The sequence below is a fragment of the Theropithecus gelada genome, chromosome X (assembly GCF_003255815.1).
Source record: "Theropithecus gelada isolate Dixy chromosome X, Tgel_1.0, whole genome shotgun sequence".
NCBI classification, from domain to species: Eukaryota; Metazoa; Chordata; class Mammalia; order Primates; family Cercopithecidae; genus Theropithecus; species Theropithecus gelada.
In genome coordinates this window covers 45,316,183-45,324,905 of record NC_037689.1, presented here as the reverse complement: position 1 = coordinate 45,324,905, position 8,723 = coordinate 45,316,183, and the positions used below count along the sequence as shown (strand labels likewise).

At 42.4% G+C, this 8,723-nt stretch overlaps 1 non-coding gene across 1 annotated transcript; it reads left to right on the top strand.

Annotated features, from left to right (window-relative positions):
• Nucleotides 1–5,495: 5,495 nt before the first annotated feature.
• On the top strand, nt 5,496–5,598 carry LOC112616762. The gene has a single exon (XR_003117780.1). It is a non-coding gene; the product is annotated as a small nucleolar RNA U13 (small nucleolar RNA).
• Nucleotides 5,599–8,723: the final 3,125 nt, after the last annotated feature.

The window sequence follows — 8,723 nt, the reverse complement described above, 5'->3', positions numbered from 1 at the left end:
AAGCTGTGGAGATAAACATTTAAAGAAGAATTGTTCAGGACATGCTAGACTCGATTCACCGTCTTTCCATGCTGCTGTTAATGCAAAAAAATTTCTTTTAGTCACATTCCTGAGTTTGCCTCTCTCATGTCAGGATATTGTTCAGTATAGATGCTGCAAAATGGAGAATTTTTCCATTATTTGTTCAGAGGAGTGACAGAAAGATACATGTTCACAGCAAAGAATAAATTGAATTTTAAGAATATATTAAGAATAAAATGGCCTAGAACTGTGATGGAGAAAAGGAAAACATTCACTAGATGGGCAGACTGTATACTCATAGTAGTATAATTAATTTACTAGTCATTCATATTATTATCTCAGATTGATTAATCATGAAAAGGGACTTAACAGAATAATTCAGAGTGCTCTATTTACAGGACAAAAAAAGGGGACACATTTGCCAATTAAAGTGTTGCTTTAAATATTAGTGTTTTTTTCACAGAGATTTCTTTTTCAAGGAGGAGATGTTTGAGACCAAGAACCTAAATAAAATAAATATGAAATGGTGCTTCATGCTATCACGCTCCTGGGTGGTTGGTGTATCTGCTTCAAATTAAGGATTTGGTGTCATGGAAACAGCTTGTTCATTTGGAAAGCTGCTGCCACTCTGTGGGAAGGCAAAGGACCAGTATGTGCAAGTGTGTATGTGTTTAACATTCCCTATCAGCCCTCAGCAAAACAAATACCCATTCCTGCCAGAAAGTATAGAATTATATGGGAGGGTTAGACTTTTACTTTTGGCATCAGAGTTTTAGAACAGAGCTCATGAATCATCTGGAGAATAATGTTAGAATGAAGTTTCCGAGTCTACGGATTTGGGGTGAGGGCTGAGATTCTGCATTTCCTAAGAGTTCCCAGATGATGCCTATGCAGTTTGTCTAGAGATCATACTTGGAAAACCACTGCTATAAAGTTGTTAACAATTTGGCTGAACATTAGAATTACCTTCCTCTTTGGCTAGTGTGAATTAATGTTTGGTCAACATTTTAAAAGAGTTTTAGTTTAAATCACTGCTTTTTCTGCTTTCTATGTCAATTTTAACTTTTGTCAAGAGTTAAGATATTTTGGCAAATAAAAGAAGGTCAAAATTGCACATGTTTAGTATACTGCTCTAAATTGGGCATTGCTTATAGACTACCAAATTACACTAAAGTGTGAAGACCTGGAGGGGAAACAGTTTGCAGTCTCCTACTTTTATGTGGAACCAAGAAGCCTTATAGGAGATTAATCTGCTAAGAGCTGTGACTCTTTGGCACCATAACCAATTGAGAGTGCCCACTGTAGTGGGTTGAATAATGCCCTCCAGAATATCACATCCACCCAGAATTTCAGAATGTGACCTTATTTGGAACTAGAATCTTTGCAGATGTGATTAGTTACGATGAGGTCATACTGGATTAGAGTGGGCCCTAAATCCAATGACTGGTGTCTTCATATGGGGAGTGGACACACAGACACAGAAGGAAGAAGACCATATACAATGGGGGCAGAGGTTGGAGTGATGGCGCTATATCCCAAGCTTTTCCAAGGATTGCAAGATACACTAGAAGCTAATAAGTGGTAAGGAAGAATTCATCTCTAGAACCTTCACAGGAAGCATGGTCCTGCTGATCCCTTGGCTTTAGGCTTCTGGACTTTAGAACTGTAAGAGAATACATTTCTGTTGTTTTAAGCCACCAAGTTTGTAATAATTTGTCATGGTAGTCCTAAAAAACGAATATACCCACCATGACATACTGAGCTGCACTGAAATCTGGTCTCATCAAGGTTGAATAAAATATGCTCCTCTTTCCTTGGGATGGACAAATATTTTATTTCTTAAGGGAAGTGTGTAATTTTTATTCTACTACGCCATAAATTTAAATCCCTGAATAAATTCAGGGACCATCTATTATCCTGTGATTCTGAATAGCTTGTAGTTAAGTACATGGTTCCAATCACAGCTCTGAAATAATAATGAGGAAGTAGTGGATCTTTCATTCAGTTTTCTTCCGCATCCTTAGGTTATACTTGAGGAGCTCTGTAGTAGTTGTGAAACTGATTTCCTGTGTATATTAGTCTGTTCTTGCACTGCTATAAAGAAATACCTGAGACTGGGTAATTTATAAGGAAAGGAGGTTTAATTGGCTCACAGTTCTGCAGGCTGTACAGGAGGCATAGTGGCTTCTGCATCTGGAGAGGCCTCAGGAAACTTACAATCACGGCAAAAGGTAAAGGGGAAACAGGCACGTCTTACATGGCTGAAGTAGGAGCAGAATACAATCATGCCTTCCCAGCAGTCCCCCAGAGTCTTACCTCATTTCATCATTAACTGAAAAGTCCAAAGTCCAAAATCTCATCTGAGACAAGGCAAGTCCCTTCCACCCATGAGCCTGTAAAATCAAAAGCAAGTTAGTTATTTCCAAGATACAATGGGATTATAGGCATTGGGTAAATACTTCCATTCCAAAAGGGAGAAATTGGCCAAAAGAAAAGGGCTCCAGTCCCATGCAAGTCTAAAACTCAGCAGGGCAGTCATTAAATCTTAAAGCTCCAAAATAATCTTCTTTGACTCCATGTCTCACATCCAGGGCACACTGGTGTGAGGGGTGGGCTCCCAAGGTATTGGGCAGCTTTGCTTCTGTGGCTTTTCAGGGTTCAGCCTCTGCAACTGCTCTCACAGGCTGACGTTGAGTGCCTGCAGCCTTTCCAGGTGCAGGGTGCAAAACTGCTGGTTGATATACCATTCTTGGGTCTGGAGGACAATGGCCCTCTTCTCACAGCCCCACTAGGGAGTGCCCCAGTGGGGACTCTGTGTGAGGTCTCCAACCTCACATTTCCCCTTTGCATTGCCCTAGTAGAGGTTCTCCATGAGGGCTCTGCCCCTGCAGCAGGCCTCTGCCTCGACATCCAGGCTTTTCCATACATCCTCTGAAATTTAGGCAGCGGCTGCCAACCCTCAACTCTTGCACTGTATGCACCTGCAGGCTTAACACTACTTGGAAGCCTCCAAGGTTTATGGCTTACACCCTCTGGAGCAGTGCCCTGAGCTGTAGCTGGGCCCCTTTGAGCCATGGGTGGAGGTGGAGCAGCTGGGATGTAGGGAACAGTGTCTAGAGGCTGCCTGGGACAGTGGGACCCTGGGCTTTTTCTTTTCTACCACATGGCCAGGCTGCACATTTTCCAAACTTTTATGCTCTCCTTCCCTTTTAAATATAAGTTCCAGTTTCAGGTCATTTCTTTGCTCATGTGTATGAGCATAGGCTGTTAGAAGCAGCCAGACTACTTCCTGAACACTTTGCTGCTTAAAAATTTATTCTGCCAGATACCCTAAATCATCACTCTCAGTTCAAATTTCCACGGATCCCTAGGGCTGGGGCACACTGCCTCCAAGTTCTTTGCTAAAGAATAACAAAAGTGGGCCGGGCGCGGTGGCTCAAGCCTGTAATCCCAGCACTTTGGGAGGCCGAGGCGGGCGGATCACGAGGTCAGGAGATCGAGACCATCCTGGCTAACATGGTGAAACCCCGTCTCTACTAAAAATACAAAAAACTAGCCGGGCGTGGTGGCGGGCGCCTGTAGTCCCAGCTACTCGGAGGCTGAGGCAGGAGAATGGCCTGAACCTGGGAGGCGGAGCTTGCAGTGAGCCGAGATCGCGCCACTGCACTCCAGCCTGGGTGACACAGCGCGAGACTCCGTCTCAAAAAAAAAAAAAAAAAAAAAAAAAAAGAATAACAAAAGTGACCTTTGCTCCAGTTCCCAATAAGTTCTTCATCTTCATCTGAGACCTCATTAGCCTGGCCATCTCTGTCCATATCATTATTAGCATTTTGACCACAGCTATTCAATAAGTCTCTAGGAAGTTCCAAATTTTCCCTCATCTTCCTGTCTTCATCTGCGCCTCCAAACTCTTCCAAGTTCTGCTCATTACCCAGTTCCAAAGCTGCTTCCACATTTTCAGGTATCTTTATATCAATGCCCCACTCCTTGGTACCAATTTTCTATATTAGTCCATTCTTGCATTGCTATAAAGAAATACCTGAGACTGGGTAATTTGTGAAGAAAAGAGGTTTATGATTTGGCTCATGATTCTGCAGGTTGTACAGGAAGCATAGCAGCTTCTGCTTCTGAGGAGGCCTCAGGAAACTTACAATCATGGCAGGAGGCAAAGGGGAAGCAGGCACATCTTACATGGCCAGAGTAGGAGCAAGAGAGAGAGAGGGGGAAGGTGCCACACACTTTTAAACAACCAGATCTCATGAGAACTCATTAGTGCTATGATAGCACCAAGGGGGGTGTTATTAAACCATGAGAAACTGCCTTCATGATCCAATCACCTCCCACCAGGCCCCACCTTCAGCATTGGGGATTACATTTCAATATGAGATTGGGGTGGGGACTCAGATTTAAACCATATCAGTGTGATTCACCGTAATTCTGTAGATGCTTATTGGATCAAGGTAAAGTGCTTGACTTCGTGGTAAAACAGTTAACTTTGTTTTAGTTCTTGGTCACAGATGGCTCATTTAACCCTGGCTAGTGTCCTTGAAAATGTTGATCAGAACTGAAATTGAGTAAAGATGTCTGGATCAAGTTCAACATTCTAACAGACAAAATATTTCAAGGACAGAGCCTTCTAAAAAGTGAGTCGGTAGGTGTCTACTTCTTGTGCAAAGGACAGGATGCTGCTGCTGATCATGTGAATGATGGTTAATATAATAGGTGTTTTTGGGTCAGCAGTTTCACTCTTCATCAACATTAATTCATGGTTTAGAAAACTGAATTGTGTTCCAAGTTTGATCTCAATCTGTGCTAGATTTGTAGGCACAATTGAGATGGCTTTGAAATGTATTAAGTTAATTATTAATGCAGCTGCTTTGATTTTGAGGATGAAATTAATTTCATGGATTTTTATCATTCTCTCAGATATAGCTTTGGGAGTTCCAGGGAGATATTGAAAATATTGCCTATTAATTTAAGTCTTAGAATCCTACGTCAAACCTGACAAATTTGATCAGGGTTTTGTGGCAATTCCTAGTCAGGTGTAAGCAACTTAACCTACAGGGTACTTGTGTCAGTGCATATTTGCTATTGTGATTTACATTCTAACAGAGGTTATGAAAAAAGATCTTGGGAGTTATTGTCTTTATGGCAAGATACTGTGCTCTCAAGAAAATAGTTTAGTAAAAGGCTTTCTGGAGTGCAATGTTGAAACAGGCCCACTCTGTATAGTAAATATTAATTGGTAAAATATCTCAGTAGAGGTAGGGGCAAGGAAATGAGATTCATGCTTTTGCAGGGTTTGAATAATGATTTTATTACCCTAAGATGAAAGAAAGAAGTGGATTTGTCTCAAAGCATTTGAGATTTGAGAGAAAATTTTTTAAAATGCTGTATCATAGGGCAGCATTTCAGTTTCTCAGAGGTTAAATCAACTTTGCAGTAGGTTTAGTTAACTAAAGAGGAATTTGGAGATCCCTTTATAATTCATGAGCAGGACGATTGGGTGTTCACATGCATGTGTGAGATGTGCCACCCTTGAACCTTGTTAGACGTTGGCACATTACCCGTCTGACCTGAAAAAAAAAATAAAGAGGAATTTGGCAGAATACTAGTTGATTACGTTAACAAGATGACTATCACTCCAGCTGCCCATTCTATCTTATTCGGTATCATTTATTACAGGGATGGGCGCTTCCTTAAACATCTTTCCTGTTTCTTATTTTCCTTCCATCAGAAAAAAGTCCCGGGAAAGTTTCAGAGAGAACCTGAGATACTATTGTTGCAGAACTTTCTCCTTAGTTCAGCTAACACCAGGCTCTTGTCACATGACCAGGAAAGATTAGGCTCGCAGACACATAGAAGGGTGAGGAAAATGGAATTTACTGGGCAAAAAGAAAGAAGGAAAAATAACTCTCGGCAAAGCGAGAGTCCTGCTAGCAGGTTTCTCGCCTCACAGATTGAATCCCAGGTCACCACCCAGGAACAGGAGCGGCCAGGCTCCTTCCCCCTGCAAATGGCACGAACTTCCTGAGACTCCACCCAATCTTCCCAGTGAGCAGGTGGGTATTATTCAGAAGGAATCAGTCGGGACAGGGCAGGCTTCATCGGGGACCAGCAGTCCGGTTTTTCAGCCTTCAGGCTGTTTTAGGCTTGAAGGTGGGGTTTCACCAGGGACTCTTGGCTGTCTCCTATCTCTATCACTATAAGTGGATGGCTTTTATTTGTCCTGTTTGTTTCTTTAAGTTATTAGAAGGAATAAAGGCTTAACATGTTAGGATACTCATAGAAGAGTATTTCAATGTTCTACATATGCCTGCCTAGGAAGAGGATTAAAATTAATGTTTACTTGAGTACCCATCAAGTGCCAGGTTTGGTGCTGGTAAATGCACATATCCCAGCAGCCCTCTAATGTATGGATTATGATTGCAACTTCATTTTTAGGATACTGAGACTCAGAGAAATGATGTAATTTGCCTAAGATCACACAGCAATTAAATAGGATTTAGTTAGTCTGACTCTAAAACCCAAGTTCTTTTTATTGCACCACATTACCTTTCAAAAAGTAAAGTAAGTAAAGTATTAAGTTCCATCTCCATGTTTCGCAGGCACTTTGACCTTCTGGGAGATGGTGGTTAAAAGGTCAGGACTGGAGCCAGTTTGGCTGAGTTCAAACTTCACACCTGCTAATAGCTGTGTGACCTTGGGAATGTTGCATGCCCTCTCTGTGCTTCATTTCTTCATCTGTGTCATAGGAGCCAGGAGAAAACTGCCCCTTGGCCTCATGAGGGTTTGCTGAAAAATCAGCTGACAAAAGGCAGATTATTAAGAGAAAAGGCATAGAAATTTATTCGTGTGCATTGAGGGAAAAACACAGAATGATTACTCCAACCCTCTAATGGGGTACAGAAGCTTATATATCATCTTGAGGCTACAGAAAGAATGTGATCTCAGAGCATGGCCAAAATAAGTTATGGTGGAAATCAGGTTACAGTGGCAAGACAGGTTATGGGAGGAGGAGAAGAGGAGGCTTAGCTAACAAAGGGAGTTTTGTTATGTAAAAGAAACCTCACTGGTAGCAGTCCTCAGAGAACTAGTGAATGTTTCTTTCAGGCCTTGAAAGGTGTCAGACTCTCACTTCATCTTTTGAACAAGGGAGGGCCTCAGAGACAGCCTGGCTGCATCCATGCAGATTTTCTCTACAGATTCGTATATTCCCCACAAAAGAAAGCTTTTTAGCTATTCTTGTATTTCCAGCCATTCTGAATAGCCATATTGAAGTATGTCAAGGAAATATATTTTAGAGTGAAATATTTTGGTTTCCTTCAGTATAAAGGGTAGTAATATTAGCTTCTACCCAACAGGGTCGAGGTAAATCCAGAATGAGCAGCTAGAGCAGTGCCTGACATATGGTGGAGACCAAGATAGTATTTATCATTGAGCTTTGTGATGACACTATTTTATCAGCAGAGGAACTAACTAATTTGCCGGGAGTGGCACAGCTAGAATGGAGAAGTGCAGCTGAAATGGAGTTTGAACCCAGCCTGATAATGTGTCCAGGGTTCTTTCCATTACATCTCAAGGAAAATTAGCAGGAGTCACTGAGAATTAGGGAGGACACAATGTACCCTTCTGAGTCCCTGAAAATGTTTGCGTTGGCCTCTCAGAGAGAAAAAAACCATAACAACCATTCTCTGGGATATGAAAAATCCAATGTCCATAACCAGAGGGCTCTGACTTCCAGTTGCAGCTCAGGAAGCCAGTTATTAAGAAGGCCCTCACAGCTTCCTCACTTAGTGTTTTCCCTTAGAATTCTGACTCACTGTAGCCTGCACCCTTTTTCCCTCCCCCAAGGACCCCTACCCCAGGGCTGGCATGAACCCTAGAATTACTGTGGAGGTAGCAAAGAACTGATGATCAGCATGAAGTGGCTGTGATTTGGGTCTCATTGCAGAGCTAAGCCTCACATTGGTTGCTGTAGTCAAAGCTTGGGGGAAGATGGCCGTAGTACTGTGTGCTAAGCCACTTCTGCCTATTGTTTTTTTTTTTTCTTGAGACGGGGTCTTGCTCTGTTGCCCAGGCTGGAATGCAGTGGCTCCATATCAGCTCTTTGCAACCTCCGCCTCCTGAGTTCAAGAGATTTTCATGTCTCAGTCTCCCGAGTAGCTGGGATTACAGATGTGCACCACCATGCCCAGCTAATTTTTGTATTTTTAGTAGAGATGGGGAGCAAGAGTCCCAGTGCACTTTGGGGTGAGATGTGTGAAGTGTCACACATAGCATGAGGCCGACAGATGGGAAAACTGCTGGCAGCTTTTAACTAGGGCTGCTCTTGGCTGGCGGGGCCTGGAAAACTTACTGAGGCCAGCAGGAACTCCTAGCAGCTGCTGCTTGCCTAGAACCGGGCTATGATTAGAATGTGTCACCACCTGCTCTACCGGTCACTGACTCACCTGGCATTGTGCCGACTGCTGGATCAGAAGGAGAAATCCTTGGTTTTCCTTGCTTACTAAGCCACAGCTGGGAACTGTGGTCGACTTCAGAAAATTTCTGACATTCCCAACTCTATGATTTTAACTTAAACAATACACAAGACACAAAACCAGTACGAGACGGTTTCCATATACCTATTTGATTAATTTGCCAGTTACTTATTCATTATTAGTTAACAAAAACTATAAGCATTTTTTATCTGAGGTTTC